Raw genomic sequence first — 16463 nt, forward strand, 5'->3', positions numbered from 1 at the left:
GGTCATGTGAGTAAAACGCTCATGAGTTCAAGCTGTATAGAATCCAGGGAAAAGTGCAAAGTAGGTTAAAATTGTAATTGACTAATGCCAGCAAGCAATAATGAATATTCTGAAGTAAATTCACTCTTCTCCCCGACACCTGGGAGGAGCACACAAACACATTCTAAGAACAATTTCGGATCATGAAGAAACTGAGGTCACTAGACTCTTATTTTGTTTTCTTGGAGCATTCTCACAGGCACTCAGAATTCTCCTAACAGGACTCCATTCCTGGGCCATGTTCTGACAACAACACACTGAATTGTCTGTGTTAGGATAATGGAGATGCTAAATATGTGTATTTTACTACAAAAATTAAAACCACTATACAATAACTACCTGCTTATTAGGTTGCAGAACCTAATAGTTGAAAAAAAAAAATACTGGTGCGAAAGGAAAAATACAAATACTATCTTTAGAAGTGTAAGGTAGTACAGGTGTTTTGAACTGCTGTTTGGTTGAGAATATATATCCCTTATAAGCTCAGGTTTTTGAACAGTGGGCAGTGCTATTTGGAGGATAGTATGGAACGTTTAATAGATGTGGCTTTTGTTCGCAGAAGTACATTGACTTCCTTCCTTGCAGGTAGGTTTTGAGAGTGTATATAGCCTTGCTTCACTTCCAGCTGGCTCTCAGGCTCCTCCACAACTTCCTCTGTCTTTCTGTTTTATGTTTTCAGTCGAGAATGTGCTCTCTCAGCTGCTTCTTGTCCTAGTTGTCATGCCTGCCTGTCGCCATCTTTCCCTGCCATGTTGGACTCTTACCTCTCTGGAACTCTAACCCAGAATAAACTCTTTCATATGTAAGGTGATTCTGGTCATGGTGTTTTATCACAGCAACAGAAAAGTAGTTAGTACCGTTGTCTTGCAGAAGATTACCACAGTTTTTACAGTATAATTAATAATTGTCCCGTTTTAGAAGTTACCCAAATCCCTACCAACAGAATGGATGAATAAATTATGTTATGTATGCAAATTCATAAAAAGTGAATAAAACTACGACTATGCCTTACATATAACAAATAGGAGCCAAATAAATAGATCCTTTTGAGGTGGATTATTTGAAAGGTTTCCTGGGGGTGTCCTATCACTGTCCTGTTTCTTGATATGAATGCTGATTATAAACTTCTGTGGAAACTTTTTATGTGTTTTAGTTTCGTGGGGACTGGTGTAACAAATTGTCCTATATACAGTAGCAAGAAGTTTTTTCTGTCACCTTTTTGAAAATCAGAATCCCAACATTAACGTCTGTTCAGGGCCTCAGTCTTTCTGGTCTGTAGGGACCCGAGGTTCTAGCCTCTCATGATGCACACATAACATGGCTACAGTACTCAAGCCTGTGTCTTTATTATCACATGTTACCGGCTCTTCCTCTTGTGTTTCTCTCTCTTCTCCCCATTCCTCCTCCCTACCCCCACTGCCTCTCTCCCCTCTCCTGTGGCTCTCTTTTCCTTTCCTCTCTCTCCTCCTCTGCCCTGTGTGTTTTTGCCTTTTGTGCTGATGTAGACCAATCCTAGCACTCAGAAGGTAGACACAGGCATATCTCCATACATTCAAGGCCATCACGTTCTCCACAGTAAACCTATGACGGCAAAAGCTACATAGTAACATCACATCTATAAAAAAAAAATGAAGAGAAGGAAGAGAAATTAAGATCTCAAAGTCCCTACTTTGAATGATTCAGGTGAACCCTGAATCCATTAATCACCAATTAATAAAAGGTCCCACAGGCTTGCCTACAGCCTAATCTTATCGAGGCATTTTTCCTCAACTGAGGCTCCCTCCTTTCTGATATCTCAAGCTTGTGTCAAGTTGACATAAAACTAGCCAGCATATAAGCGTCTACATGGATGGATAGGCATGCATTCATTACCTGCCTCTACCCACTACCCGAAGCTAGAAGTAATGTACCAAAGTAGCAACAAGCACGTCTTGTATTGATTACTCAACTGAATGGTTGATTTTCTTTGAAACAGGGTCCTGCTATATAGCTGAAGGTGGCCTCAGTTTCCTAAGTGCCAGGATTACTGGTGTGTTTTTACCACATCTAGCCTCAGGTCTTGGTTACTGAATAACATTCTCCTACAACACGGTCTCCCTTGAACAAATTTCTAGGATCAAGGCACAGAAAATATGACCAAAGCCTGCAGTGTCTTACAGTGCCGAGAGGTAGGAAACCGAACAGTAAAAACAAATCTATGGAGACAGATATTAGTGATTGTTTTGGCCTGAAATTTGGAATGAAATCTCCCAGCAGATGGGGATGTGGTGTATTTGAGGGTGGACGGGGGCCTACTCTATGGTTAAACTGTGTTAATAGTTCACAGCTCTGTAAGTTACTAAATTATCACATATCATATACATCATATTTGAAAACTGAACTGGCATATACGTTTAGGGAAATTTTATAATATGAAAGTTAAACTTCAGTTAATTAAAAAGAAAATGATCAAAAATACAAAAAAAAAAAAAAAAAAAAAAAGAGGAAGTTTGCCAAAGGCTTAGAACAACCAAAGGAAAGCTCCCGATGGCCAGTGTTTGCATAGGTTAGCAAGAAATCAAATGAAGATATTGGACTTTAATCCCCAAATAAAACAAATATTCATGACAGCAAGTGGCATACATAAACAAACAGAGACAGGACAAATCTTTGTTACAGAAGAATTCTAAGTGCTGAGTAGAAAGAATGAAGGAAACAGAAAGTTCACTATCAGACCGCCACAAAACAGCCGTTGTAAGCCAAGTGCCATTATAAAATCAGTCGCCAAAGCATGAAGAGATTTGCATGATCTTAAGGTATCAACTCAAAATATGTATTAATCATGGCATTTTAGCATAAACATATCAAGTCTTCCATTATCTTTCCCACTCTGAGTATGGATTAGACTTGGTGACTTGCTTTTAATAAATATAGAAATAAAGAAAGGGCAACTTTATAGAAAACTAGCAAATATGGCCAGAGTATGTGATCAAAGTGAAAACAGAGTCATGTTGAAATTATCTTCTCGCTGGCATGGCTGTGCCATTGTGGCTCCAGCTACACATGCAACAAAACTTAAAAAAAAAAAAAGCCTGAATGCCTATCAATAGTGGGATAAAGGTGAAGTATCCTGTTCTATCAGACAATGAATACTATCTAGTGAAGAGAATATATAAAGTATGATGTGCAGGACACATCAAGGGAATGTTACAGGCAAGCAAGACAGCTCAGTGAGTAGAAGCACTCGCCTTGCAAACCTGGCAACATGGGCTCAGTCTCCAGAACCCATGGTGGAAGGAGATCGATCTTGAACTCCTTGAAGTTGTCCCGCATGAAAACTTTTAAAAGCATTTTTATGAAATATGCTTAATGCTGCAGGATATTTGAGCCCAGTGTGAACCCCCCAAGGTTGTGAAGTATAAAAACCTGCTCACTGTTTGGCACGGCTCTGTCCTAACACATACCTTTAACCCAAGAGCTTTCTGTTTACTGTAAACAAGTCCTTGTGGTGTGTGGTTCAGCCCTGACACACATCTTTAATCCAAGAGCTAAATAAAGTCAACCCTAAATCAAGAGATGGAACAAGAAACCAGCTGACAGGGATTAAATAAAATGAGAGACATTGAGAGAAGAGTATTTAAGACAGCGTGAAAAAGAAGGGGCTTTTTGCTTTTGGCTTTTTCCTTTTGGGATATTGGTTGAGTAGGAAGATCAGCTGGGTGCTTTCTCTCCCTGTCTGAGCTAGCAGGTTTTTATCCCAGCATCTGGCTCCTGAGTCTTTTTTGGTAAAACCAAACGATTGGGTTTTTTTTGTTTTTGTTTTTGTTTGTTTGTTTATAACAACTGCTTCAAGCTAAAAATTAGGCACAAAGAAGCGCAATGCAAGCAAGGCAGTCTTTGGTGTTAGACATCAAGGTCATGGTCATCTTTGTGAGGAAAGGACTAAGAAGTGAGAGGACAAGAGTAAACCTTGTAGGGTGTTGGCAACATTCTTTTTCTGAGCTGCTTGATGCTTATACAGGGCGTTTTCTTTGAGATAACTTATAAAGCTGTATGTGAGTGCCTTTTTCATGATGTTCATTTTACCAAATAAAAATAAAACACAAAGATTTCTGGCCTTCAGTTAAATACTTGGAATGAAAATTGGTGCCACGTACCTTGCTGGATATTGCCTAAACTCCAAACACTACAGTTTCTTATCTGTGTGGTAAGGTTGCATCATAGCAAATCAAAGACTTCTGTGAGAGGTGACTGAATGAGATAGTGTGAAATAAGCAAACCAATAAGCAAAGGCTGTCATTGTTGCTGTTAGCATCAAGGAGATCTACATCCTCTTTGCTGCTCGTGCTTTACCCAGTGTCGGTCCTGTCGCTTTTTCTCTTTAGAAGTGTTGAAGATGAAACAAGGAAGAAAGATGCCATCCATTTTCAGTACATTTGCATAATGCAAAAGTTCTTGTGTAAGTGAGGCCAAGACTGCCAAAAATATCATACAACTCATCTGAAACAAATGGAATCTTTGAAGGGGTTGGCTTCTGAATGACAACAGAAAATGTAGAAGCCCTGGCGAGGATTAGGGGTCCGCTGCAATATTCAAGTACAAAGAGTGTTTAGTAGCATACTCCCAAGGGGTAAATCTAGATGTCCCACAGAAGGTTGCTAGGTACACAGACTTGATTCCTAGGTCATTGTAATTCTGGAGGGTCTGTTGCTAGTAATAACAGACCAATAATAACAATTGTGTGCAACATGAAAACTACAACGAGTAAAATTATATTAGGGATTTAGATCACATAAGTGGATTTTAGCGGTTCTTGTCATACTTGAAAAAGCATGTGAGTGGATGTTAATCTATTTCACTTTAATAACAATGTTATTATCCATTGTGTAATATCATTAATATGCTGTAAAACTTAAAAAATACACAATAGGATTTACTTTTAAAGTGAGTCCAGATTGAATTAAACAAATAACTGGATACATAGGTATAATGGGAAGATAAATACAATTTAGGAAATGTCCTAATTTCCTTTCTATTGCTATGATGAAATGCCATGGCCACAAGCAATTTAGGAAGGAAAGGGTTTGGTTCATGAGAGGAAGTGAATTATGTATATGTTCAAAGGCATGAGACAGCCCTGCTTTCTAATCAAGAAAGCAGTGGCTATACTCACTCATTAGTGGCGTCTTATAGATGAAGAGCCCACTCCCCAAGGCTGTTCTTTGAATTCCACATACATACACCGTGTCACATGTGTTTATACACACATCATATGTTTGGTGTTTGTGGGACAAGGTCTCACTTTGTTCCCTTAGCTGGTTTGAAACTCACTATGTAGACAAGGCTGGGCTGGAACTCAGGAGGGCTGCCTGCCTCTGCCTCTCTAGTACGGGAAGTACAGGTGTACAACTCCACACTTGGCCCATATAGACAGCATGTACACACACACACATACACACACACACACCTACTACTACTACTGATAATAATAATAATAATAATAATAATAATAATAATAATAAATTAAAAATAATATAAGATTTAGACATATTGATTACAATGCATGTGAATGTACACTGGATATAATGTTTAAATGGGATAAAATGTGTCAATATCTCCAGACATTTATTGTTTTTTTATAGTGAAAGCTTTCAAAATCCTTCTTAGAAGATGAACAGTACCATATTGTTCTGAGCAGTTGCCTAGTATGCAGTAGCATGTGCAGTGCTGTATTCTGAGTAGCTGCCTAGTGTGCAGTAGCAAGCCACAGCTTCTGATTCTAATAACTCAGAATGAATACCTACTTGACCTCCTCTTGTGAGTTCATGTTATCTTAGTTGCCTCATTAAAGGGCCTGTCTCCAGATAACACCTGGGACTGAGTTACTCAGCTTTAAGACTTCAATGTAAGACATTTGGGGAGCAGAGTTCAGCCCAAAGTAATTTCTAAGTCTTAAGAGATTAACAACTCATTCACTGTGGTCAGAAAGACCCAGGCTTGGAAAAGAGTTGACGTGGGTGATCTGAAGAGACGAGAAAAAAATAAATCCACTTGAAGATCACTTACCTTGAAGGAAGGGGCAAGGTGAGGCCCAGCATTGTGGCACAGAGACTCTGAACTTGTCAGTAGTCACCAGGGCTATGGTTAATCACCACAACACTGAGATCATACCTTCTGAGCAACGCATTCAGATTGCCAGGGAAGAGATGTGGGTGCCGGTGGCTTTTATAGGCTCCAGGCCTGCGTGGTCTCAATCATGTAATAGAAACTGAAAACCTAAAGTCTTGATTATGAAGCCTTAAAGTACTTTCCACAAAAAGAGTTAAACTACAAAGTGCATTACAAAATTCTTGCTTTGAAAAATGTTGAGATTGGAGTTTCTCCATACCCCAGTACACAGCAAAGTAAATGCAGGCATCTTGATCTTCTTCGTTTAGAACTCCATATTTCCCCAGGTCTGGACTCCACAGTGTTTCTACAGCTGTGTCCAGCCTACGCTCCCTCCAGTCTCTGTCTTCCTCTTGCAAAACAGGAAGATGTGAGAAAGTCAGATCTACTCATTTGCAGATATACATATTACCAGGCATGTTGGAAATATTTAATCCCGTGTTAATGGGGTGAACACACATACCCTACAGTTCAGAAACAGAACACCGTGGAACTACTGTACTTAAAATAACAGTATTTCCACAGACCTCCTTATCTTATGCAAATATTAGTATTTAACTAGAGATGAATGCAAACAGATGTTTTATATTGGGAGTGTTTTCTCACAGACAGTTTCAATAGAAATATTTTTGCTCTTCAAATATATCCAAATAAAATATTGGGTCTTGAAAATCCTATTTTGAGCCAGTGAGTTGTGGCTTTGTTATAACAGAAAGAAGCAAGAGTTAGAGGCTCTTGTTCAGATCGTATCTCCTGCTGAACAGCTAATAATTGATAAGTTTGAAATCTACACTAGAGCAGTTAAGAAATGATTTTTAAAAGCACCCATCTCTTGTGTAACAACACTAAAATGTGAGTGACATTTTCTGAAAGACCAGAGTGGCTATTCCTCATGCCAATTTCCTTTTAAAAAATCCAAATGGAGGGCAGGGTCTGATTGTGATGTGATATATACATATGTGAAATTGTCAAATAATAAATAAAAGAAATGAAACTTTGTCTCTGAGATGTAATAAAACTAGGATCAATGCCAAATTTAGTCATATTTTCAGGGAAACATTTATCACTAAAAGACTCAATATTATCCAAGTCTCTGCATCACTAATACATATTCCAAGCAGATGCCCTGAGGAAAATTCTACAGCAATGTTTCTCAAAATCTTATGTACTTTTTAAACCTTGTGTGTGTGTGTGTGTGTGTGTGTGTGTGTGTGTGTGTGTGTGTGTGTGTGTGTGTAGGGTTGCACAGGTCTTGGCAGCAAGCACCTTACTTGCCGAACCCTCTCCTGGCTCTACTTCTGAAGAATCAAGTAGAGACCAGGCTAATTCTGGATTTGGTAGAGATCCATTGTGGATTTTTAACAGCTCCTGCCCAGACAGTCCTGTTGCTGACACACTGCAAACCAACAGCCTAGAAAGTTACATTGCTTCCTGCATGCATTACGCCCACCACAAACATAACAATTCCTAAAACACAGATCTTCGCACATATCCTTACTAGACCTGTCATTAGCTTTGAACGGTCTAGACAGTTACATTTTTATACCTATTATGTATTTATATCTATTTTCTAACTTGTTTTAAGTTCCTATCAAATATGTTCAAGTATTCCATTTAGAAATTGTTCTAGTTTCATTTCTGTTGCTATGGTAAAGTACCCTGACAAAAAGCACGGTAGGGATGGAAAGAATTTATTTGCCTTATAATTCCAGGTTATCATCTTGCATTTCAGGGAGGTCAAGGCAAGAACTCAAGCAGTTAGTTACATCACGTCCATGGTCAAGAGCAAAGAGAGACCAAACATATCTTTGCTGACTTGCTCTCAGCTGGCTTTCTTCTCTCTTATACAATTCAGAATTCCCTGCCTAGGGTATCATAGAATGGTCTGGGCTTCCAACGGACAACCAAAACAATCTCCTACAAACACACTCGCAGGTCAACCTGATTTAAATAATTCCTCAGAAAAACTCTATTTCCAAGTGATTCCAGGCTGCGTCAAGCTGGTCATTAAAGCTAATCAACGCAGATGTGCATTTAACTTTGTTACTCTTGCTCTAAGCATTACCAATCAGCCCACTCGGTTAATATCATGCTGTCTTCCATGGCTTGTGACAGTTACTTTTCTTATTGCTACGATCAAATACGTAATGAAAACAAATTTGAGAAATGACTGACTTATTTTGGCTTCCAGGTCCAGAGGGTGCAGCCGACTGTGGATTGAAAGATACAGCAGGGCTGAAGAGATGGCTCAGAGGTTAAAAGCACTGACTGCTCATCCAGAGGTCTTGAGTTCAATTCCCAGCAACCACAAGGTGGCTCACAACCATCTATAATGAGATCTGGTGCTCTCTTCTGGCCTGCAGGTGTACGTGCAGGCAATATTGTATACATAATAAATAAATACATCTTTAAAATAAAGAAAGAAAGAAAAGAAAGACACAGCAGCAAAAGCAGGAGGCCATGCTGTGTCCAGGATGGCAATTCTTGGTTGTCAACCTGACTACATCTGAAATTAACTAAAATCCAAAAATGGAGAACGAACCTGTGAGAGATTTGTTGTTGTTGTTGCTTCATTTGAAGTAAGAAGATCCACTTCTGATCTGGATCTTGAGGTGAGGAGGCACACATCTTGATTCTAGATCTGGAGAAGAAATGACACGTGACTTTAATCAGGGCCACACCTTCTGTTGGAAGCCTGTGTCAGGACATGAAAGAAAGCAGCCTTGTCTCTGTGCCTGCATGCTCTCAGCTTGCTAGAAAGTCCGTTCAGACAGTGGCTCTAGAACCTGCTTCCTCTGGATTCAACCATCTGCTGAAGACCAGCTGAGACCTCCAGCCTTGTGAACTAAATAGCTACTAGATTCATGGACTTTCTGTTCATAGCCAGCCGTTGTTGGATTAGCTTTCTATGGCTGTGACAGAACACTAAATGTAATCAAGGAGGAAAGTCTATGTTTGTCTACTGCTTCAGAGATTTCAGACCATGGTTACTTTATTGCATTGTTTCTTAGTGGACAGTTAGGTAGAATATCAGAGTTGAGAGGATATCATGGAGCAAAAATTGTTCACCTCTTGGCTGGAAGGAGAGAGAGAGAGAGAGAGAGAGAGAGAGAGAGAGAGAGAGAGAGAGAGAGAGAGAGAGAGAGAGAGAGAGAGAGAGACTGTGAGATGTGCAGAAATAATTTAGGGAACATTTGTTCCAAGTACACCTTATTTAAACCACTAGAAACTTCTCACAGACACACCCCAAGATGTGCCTTATAATCTAGGTGCTTCTCCATCTGACCAAGTTAGCAACCAAGATTAACAATGGCGAGGCCACCTCCCAAGGCTTCTTACCACCTCCCAAGTGCCTCATGAGTTTATTTGTGAATCAGCCATCTCCCAAAGGCCCCATCTCGCAACACACTGAGAAACAAACATTCAACACTAAATGCCTTTGTGGTGCATTTAAGATCCAAAACCTCGCTTTAAAATATATTTATTACTTATTGTCTCTTTCGTTTCTTGCTCTAGGCTAATCTTTCTGTATAGTGCTGCTTCCCTTTAATTCTCTTTTTCTTATAGACTTTTCACTGACCAAATTTTCTCAGGTGTTGCATATACAGCAGTGTTGTACAAACTACTTTATTTTAGCATTTTTAATATGTCCATATCCTTGCCTTCTTGACTTACTATTTGTGGTGCTGCTTGCCTGTATGTGCTGTCTTTTGTTTTAGCTAATTTCAAGATTTTTCTTTTTATCTTTGATTACTTATTTGTTAATTAGAATGTTTCTAGATGTGATTTTCACTGTATATATTTGGAATTTGCTGAAGTTCTTGAGGCTCTAAAATACTATTTTAAACTATGTATCTTTTTGCCTCTTCATACTCTTATTAAATGAGTTAGAACAGTTGATATTGTCCGATAGGCTACTGCTACTAAGACCATTTATATTGTTAAATTAATTTTTTATACATTCATATATATATACCGTATTTATATCACCTCCTCCCTCTCCCTTTCCAACCCTTCTTATATCTCCTTCCAATTCCCTCTCCAATTGGTGGCCTCTTTCAGCACACTAAGACATTTTAAAAATTGTTTTGATTGGTTTTCGAGAGTTGACTCAGTGGTTAAAACACTTGTTGCTTGTGCAGAAGATCTGGCTTAAACTTCCAGCACCTCTATGTCAACTCACAATTGTCTGTATCTCCGTTCACGGGGAACCAGATGTCCTCTTCCTATGTCCTAGGGCAGTAGGCACATGGGCGCGCGCGCACACACACACACACACACACACACACACACACACACACACAGAGAGAGAGAGAGAGAGAGAGACAGAGAGAGAGAGAGAGAGAGAAAGAGAGAGAGAGAGAGAGAGAGAGAGAGAAACCAACCACACATATAATATAAAAATTTTAATTTAAATTGTTGGACTCATTGTTCTTCTCTGTTCATCAGATTTAATCATTTCTATTTGACTTAATTTTATTTACCTTATCGTCTTTATTTTCAATAATACTATCTAGTAATTTTTAATTTTGGATATTCCATTTCCAGATACAGAATTTCCATTTGGCTCTATTTTTTTTGTCAATAGTGTCTATTCCTCACCTATTTAATTACTGTGGCAATAGCTGGTAGCTTTTCCTCATAGCTATAAGAATGGATTGGTGGGCTGGAGCAACGGCTCAGAGGCTCGGAGCATATACTGCTCTTGTAGAGGACCTGGGTTTGGTTTCCGTAATCTATCTTGTGTGGCTCACAACCTCCCATAACTCCAGCTCCAAGAGATTGGACACCCTCTTCAGTATTCCCTGAGCACCTGACTCAAATGTATATACCCATCCTTAGGCACACACACACACACACACGTACATAATTGAAAGAAGGATACATCTTTAAAGTGGATTTTTCAAGCATTTCTTTTATATAGTGAATGTAGAAGGAAGCTTAGTCTGTGGATCCCCACATTGACTATAGAAATCATTTGTTTCAAGAGAATATTGATGGAGGGCTGTCTCTGGCTACTTGAGTCTTTAATGTATTGAAAGTGCTCACCCAGGGTGTCCTTTCTAGTTCGTAGGTAGCATATTGTGGTTTCTAAAAGACCAGGAAGGGCTTCTCAAAAAGCTACGATCCCTAACATTTCATCTTTTGTCTCCTTCCAGACATCTCAGTACACATTCTGCTTGCTAGAAGGCTTGAGATGGTATTTTTTTTCTATTTCTATAAAACTGTTCATTATAGGTAATTACATGAGTAGCAGTTCACATTATTCAGTTGTTTTTTTCAAGCGCTAATTTGACTTTTTCTTTTTTTTGTCTTTGCTAGTTTTTTGGACTCTGTTCTGACACAGGCCTCAAACATGGCTAATTACTTTCAATGTAAACAAAGTGCAAACTGCTTTCAAGCCATGTTCACAAGAACACATTTGAGCCTAGAAACAACAGTGCTCTTTCCATCTTGGCTCCCAGTTAACTCTCTAGACTTTAGGTCAAGTCTGGCTTTGCAGGCCTCTTGATCCACTGTTCTTGGATTTCTGGCAATGCTTTGAATCCCCTCTGAGACTCTTTTCAACACACAACTCCACGACCAAGTTTAAATTGTTCCTAGACATATGGTATTTTACTAATAAAATTTCACCCATTATAAAATGCTAGTTTGGTTTCCTGCCCATTTGTGGAATTCTGGTACACAAGGAGTGTATAAGATTACCTGCACTAAGTCCAGAGTTTAATTTTAAGATGCTCCAATGCAGATGACTTTGTTATATTGTTTATTTATTTTAGGTGAGTTTGGCTATGTCACCTGGCTTGGCCCCAGGCTCACCATCTTCCTGCTGGGATCACAACTGGGTGCCACCACAACTGGCAGCTTTTGTGTGAGAATTATGGTTGTTATTTTTCTTCTCCTTCTGCTTCACTCAATAAGATGTGAAGAGCATGAGTTAATAATTTTTACATTAGTTCATCTCTGTGAGCGGGTGAGAAAGAGATTCACTGTTTATAAAACGCATGAGAGGCTGAGACAGAGTGAATCCCGAAGTCAGCAAATGAAAACCAGAACCCAAGTGCATCATCCATCTACAGAAGTGCTTGAGGGGAATGCGAGACTCTGGGAAGAAGTGCCAAAGGACGTGTCTTCTGTCTTTGCTAAGCCCTGTCTCAGACCGCTGGAAGACACTGAGAGGGATGGCTTATCATAGAAAATTATGTTGAAAGCAAGCGAATAAACACACCAGAGCTACTAAAAGTTTGAGTCGGCTTTTGCCTTGAGACACTCTTTGAAATATGCTTCTGTCATTCTACCTTTGAAATGAGGTGGTGCTCTCTTGACTTTGGGGAGGTTGACTGAGCAATGTGGAAAGAGATCTGCTCAGGATTTCTCAGTGACTGTAGCATCTGCTAGCCACTCCGCACCCTGTTCACTCCAATGTCATTAGCAGTACTTAGAGAATTACATTATATATGCATGCTGTGGGCCCATTTTTCAGATCCTTCCAATGGAATTAACACACTACAGGCAAACTTGGCATTGGCATCCTTCATGGCATTCCATGTATCTTGTACGTAACACAAAGAACTTTAGAAACAAAGAAGACTGTGTTTGATTTCTTTTAGAGTATGTAAATTATATCTAGTTTTCTTCCTATCCACAGATAGAATTTATTTTTGAGGTAGGACAAAAGTCTAATCTAAAGGGCTCTGTAAGAGAAAATAAATATGTTCTGTCTATATTTTATTATTACATGGTGTGTGTGTGTGTGTGTGTGTGTGTGTGTGTGTGTGTGTGTGCGCGCGCGCGCCCGCATGTGGTGCTAGGGACCAAATTTGGAGACTTCAGTGTGCTAATTAAAGGCTCTACTATCTAGCCATAGTGCTATCTAGTGATAAGTACTAAAGACAGGTTTTCAAGGTCTGATTCTTATCTTGGCTGAGGACATTTTCCCAGCATGGTGGCAGGGATGTTATGTACTTGACGTCTCTAGTCATAAAGGTTTTTTTTTTTTTGTCAATTCTAATTCTAATTTTTAAACTTCAATTTTTAAAACAGATTTATTTATTCATTATGTATACAGTACTTCGCTTGCATGTACACCTGTCCACCAGAAGAGGGCATTAGATCACATTATAGATGGTCATGAGTCACCATGTGGTTGCTTGGAATTGAACTCAGGACCTCTGAGAGACCAGACAGCGAGTGTTCTTAACCTCTAAGCCATTTCTCTCTCCAGCCCTAAACTTCAAATTTTTAAATAACACACAATAAAGTAAAAACTAATCATCGGACAAAGAATGCTTAGAACAGTGAGAGTGGCTAAACTTTTCTTTAGGTTTTCCGAAAAGGGGCTGAGTAAGTTAGTGTACAAGCAGCCAACTGACTTAACTAGAAAGCCTGACTAACAGAAAGGAGAGGGAAAGGAAAAACACAGACACAAGCTTTGAAAACTTGGATGAATGTCCAGAAAGGGCCTGTTTATTAGAATGTTTTATGCTGGAGGTAAATAGAATATATTCTATTCATACACACACACACACACACACACACACACACACACACACACACACACACGAATTGTCTTTCTTATCTAGGATGATAAATGACATCATCTAGAGTCACACCACCTATGACAATAAGTACCACAAAGAGCCAGGACACAAACTGCATCAGAAGCTGCAACAGCATCAGCCTGCGCTGCTCCTGCTAACTGGCACCTATACTAAGGCTTATGTGAATTGTGTCTGTGAACTTGGGAGGAATATGTTTTGAAACAAGTATGTTTGAGACAAGTTTAACATATCTAGATTAGATGGGGGTGCAGTGGTGTTAAATGGTAGATTAGTGGGTATCTCCGTGAGAGTTGGCAAAGAAGAGTTAGAATGATGTTTTAAAAAAAGTAGATTTTAGGGGCAAGAACACAGTGTGCTTCCTTCAGAGGCACGTTATTAGCAGACCACGTCCCTGCATCTCCAGGAAACTTTAAGACTCCTGTGGGATCAAGTAGGATTTTATTAAAATACAATAGACGGAGAGAAGGAAACCTGTGGTGGCTGGGAAGGCCCTGATGCTGTGTATGTCAAATTAATAGCTTCTGGTGGTCATGAATTTATTGTAAAAAGAGAACATGTATTACCTCAGGAACAATAAAGGCCATGTTGCATGGGCCAAGGGCAGTTTGCTGAGAACGAAACCAATGAGGTCAACTTTAGAGAAATCCCTTCAGACATGCTACTCAAAGTATGCATGTATTTTACCTACAGGGTCGGCTCCACGAATATGCCTGAATTCCCAATTGCACCGGGAATTTCACTGGGGCTGCTGATGGCTGCAAGCTTCCTAGATTGTTAAATAAAATAAATTATAATAAACTGTTAATTTTTCAGTATTTAATACCTGTAGTTCAGTTAGTAATTTTTTCACATAAAGCACCTTGCCTGTATAAAACTGAACTCTAAAGTTAATTGCCAAGCAAATTCCTTCTGTTCCTTCGCATAGAAGAGATAAAATTTGTTTGCTCCACAAGACCAACAGAACCAACTAATCAGGGCCCAGAGAGGCTTGTGGAGGCTGAAGCACTTGACCAAGGGCCATGAATGGACTGGACCTAGGCCCCCTACATAGATGTAGCTGATGGTCAGCTTAGTCTTCATGTGGGCTCCCTAGTAAGGGGAGAGGGGGCTGACTCTGTTGTCTGCTTTTCCATCACATCCCCCGGGCAGGGCTTCCTTCATCAGGCATCAGTGGAAGGGGATGTGCTCAGTCCTGATGCGACTTGATGTACTCAGGTTGGTTGGTAGGGTGGGCTCCCGTTTTCTGAGGAGTAGGGGAGGGGAGACAGGGGAAGAAGGAGGGAAGGGCTTTGAATGGGATGTAGAGTGAGTAAGTAAATTAATTAATTAAAACATTTGTTTGCTATATCAACAATTAGGGGCGTCTCACAAGGCAAGAAAGAAACGAACAATGACAGCTTGTAGGTTTGCTTTCTCCTTTGGATGTGACCTTTAAAATTATAAGTGTTATAGCAAATTCTGGATTGTAAGTGTGAATGAACAGACTCTACAGGTAAATTACAGGGCTAAGTATTTTTATGGGTTTTGGTGTTTATTTATTTATTTATTTATTTTTATTTTAAGAACTAGCTCTGATCTCACGACCACTGAGCACTAGAGCTATGCAGATAATTACAGGAAAAGCATGTTCGTAATGTGGCCAAACCCCTTGAAATTTTAAACTCAAAGAGTATGAGTTGAGATTTCTTATGTGAATTTTGGTAAACTGCAATATTGTCTAAGTGCATCTTGTGTTTTATTGCTACAATTTAAGAACTTTATTTAAAAGTAATTTTGGAAGATGACCAGGTACAGCTTTTGGAGTCGTAGCTGAACTGAAGTCATCTAGTCACGCAAATGATAATTACTTAAGAAAAAATAATAGATTTTTCTCCTAAAGAGAGAAATAAAAGTGTCAGAAGTCGGTGAAGGAAGTAAAAGAATGCCACAGCAGAGCAGGAACAGATGCATGCTGGAGAGCCATGAGCTCAGCACAGCTGGAGAGCCATAAGCTCAGCACAGTTTAGCCATGCTGGCTGGAGACAAGGCTGTTTCCAAACCTTTCTACCCTTTCTGCTCCCTGTAGTTCCTTCGTTTGGAGAAACAAACCAAACCAAACCACAACAACAACAAAAAGCCCTATGCGATTATCTTATTGTTTTTTTTTTTTCAATTTGTGAACTTTGTCACTGTAGGAAATATGCTTTGTTTCTGTTTTGTTTTTTTCCTTTTTTGTTCTAGGTTCCTGTTCTTTGTTCAGCCCATCTATTCTATCCTCCTCTATTTTCCTTTCTTCTTTCATTCTTTTGACCTTGCTTTCCCTCCTTTTCCCGCCTTTCCCTAGTTCTGTCCTTTACTCTCTTTTATGTATTGCCTCTGCATTAATTAAAGTTTAGCTTCATAGATGCTGGAGAGATAACTTAACATTTAGAAGCACTGGCTGCTCTTCCGGAGGACTGAGATTCAGTTTCCAGCACCTACACCAAGACTCCAACAGTCTACAACTCCAGTTCCAGGGGACCTGAGCCCTCTTTCGCCATCCACAGGGACTACATCCATGTGGTGCACAGACATACGTTCAGGCCGACACCCATACGCACAAAATAAAAGTAAATAAAATCTCAGAAGCTGTTCAACAGTTAGCTTCCCAGCACATTCTAGGACAGTTCTGCAGCTTTCAGTCAGTTCTGTGAAGTGGGCTGAGACTGATTTTAAATGCATCTCAGTATCTTGCAT

The 16463-nt window shown here is 39.5% G+C and overlaps 1 pseudogene across 1 annotated transcript; it reads left to right on the top strand.

Moving 5' to 3' along the window:
• The first annotated feature begins 3897 nt into the window (after window positions 1-3897).
• On the top strand, window positions 3898-14568 carry LOC311590302 (elongin-C-like; annotated as a pseudogene). Its single transcript has 2 exons — window positions 3898-3967; window positions 14204-14568. The product of its transcript is annotated as an elongin-C-like (transcript).
• The last annotated feature ends 1895 nt before the right edge of the window (window positions 14569-16463 follow it).

Source organism: Acomys minous (assembly GCF_964271855.1).
Source record: "Acomys minous genome assembly, chromosome: 19".
Classification (NCBI taxonomy): Eukaryota; Metazoa; Chordata; class Mammalia; order Rodentia; family Muridae; genus Acomys; species Acomys minous.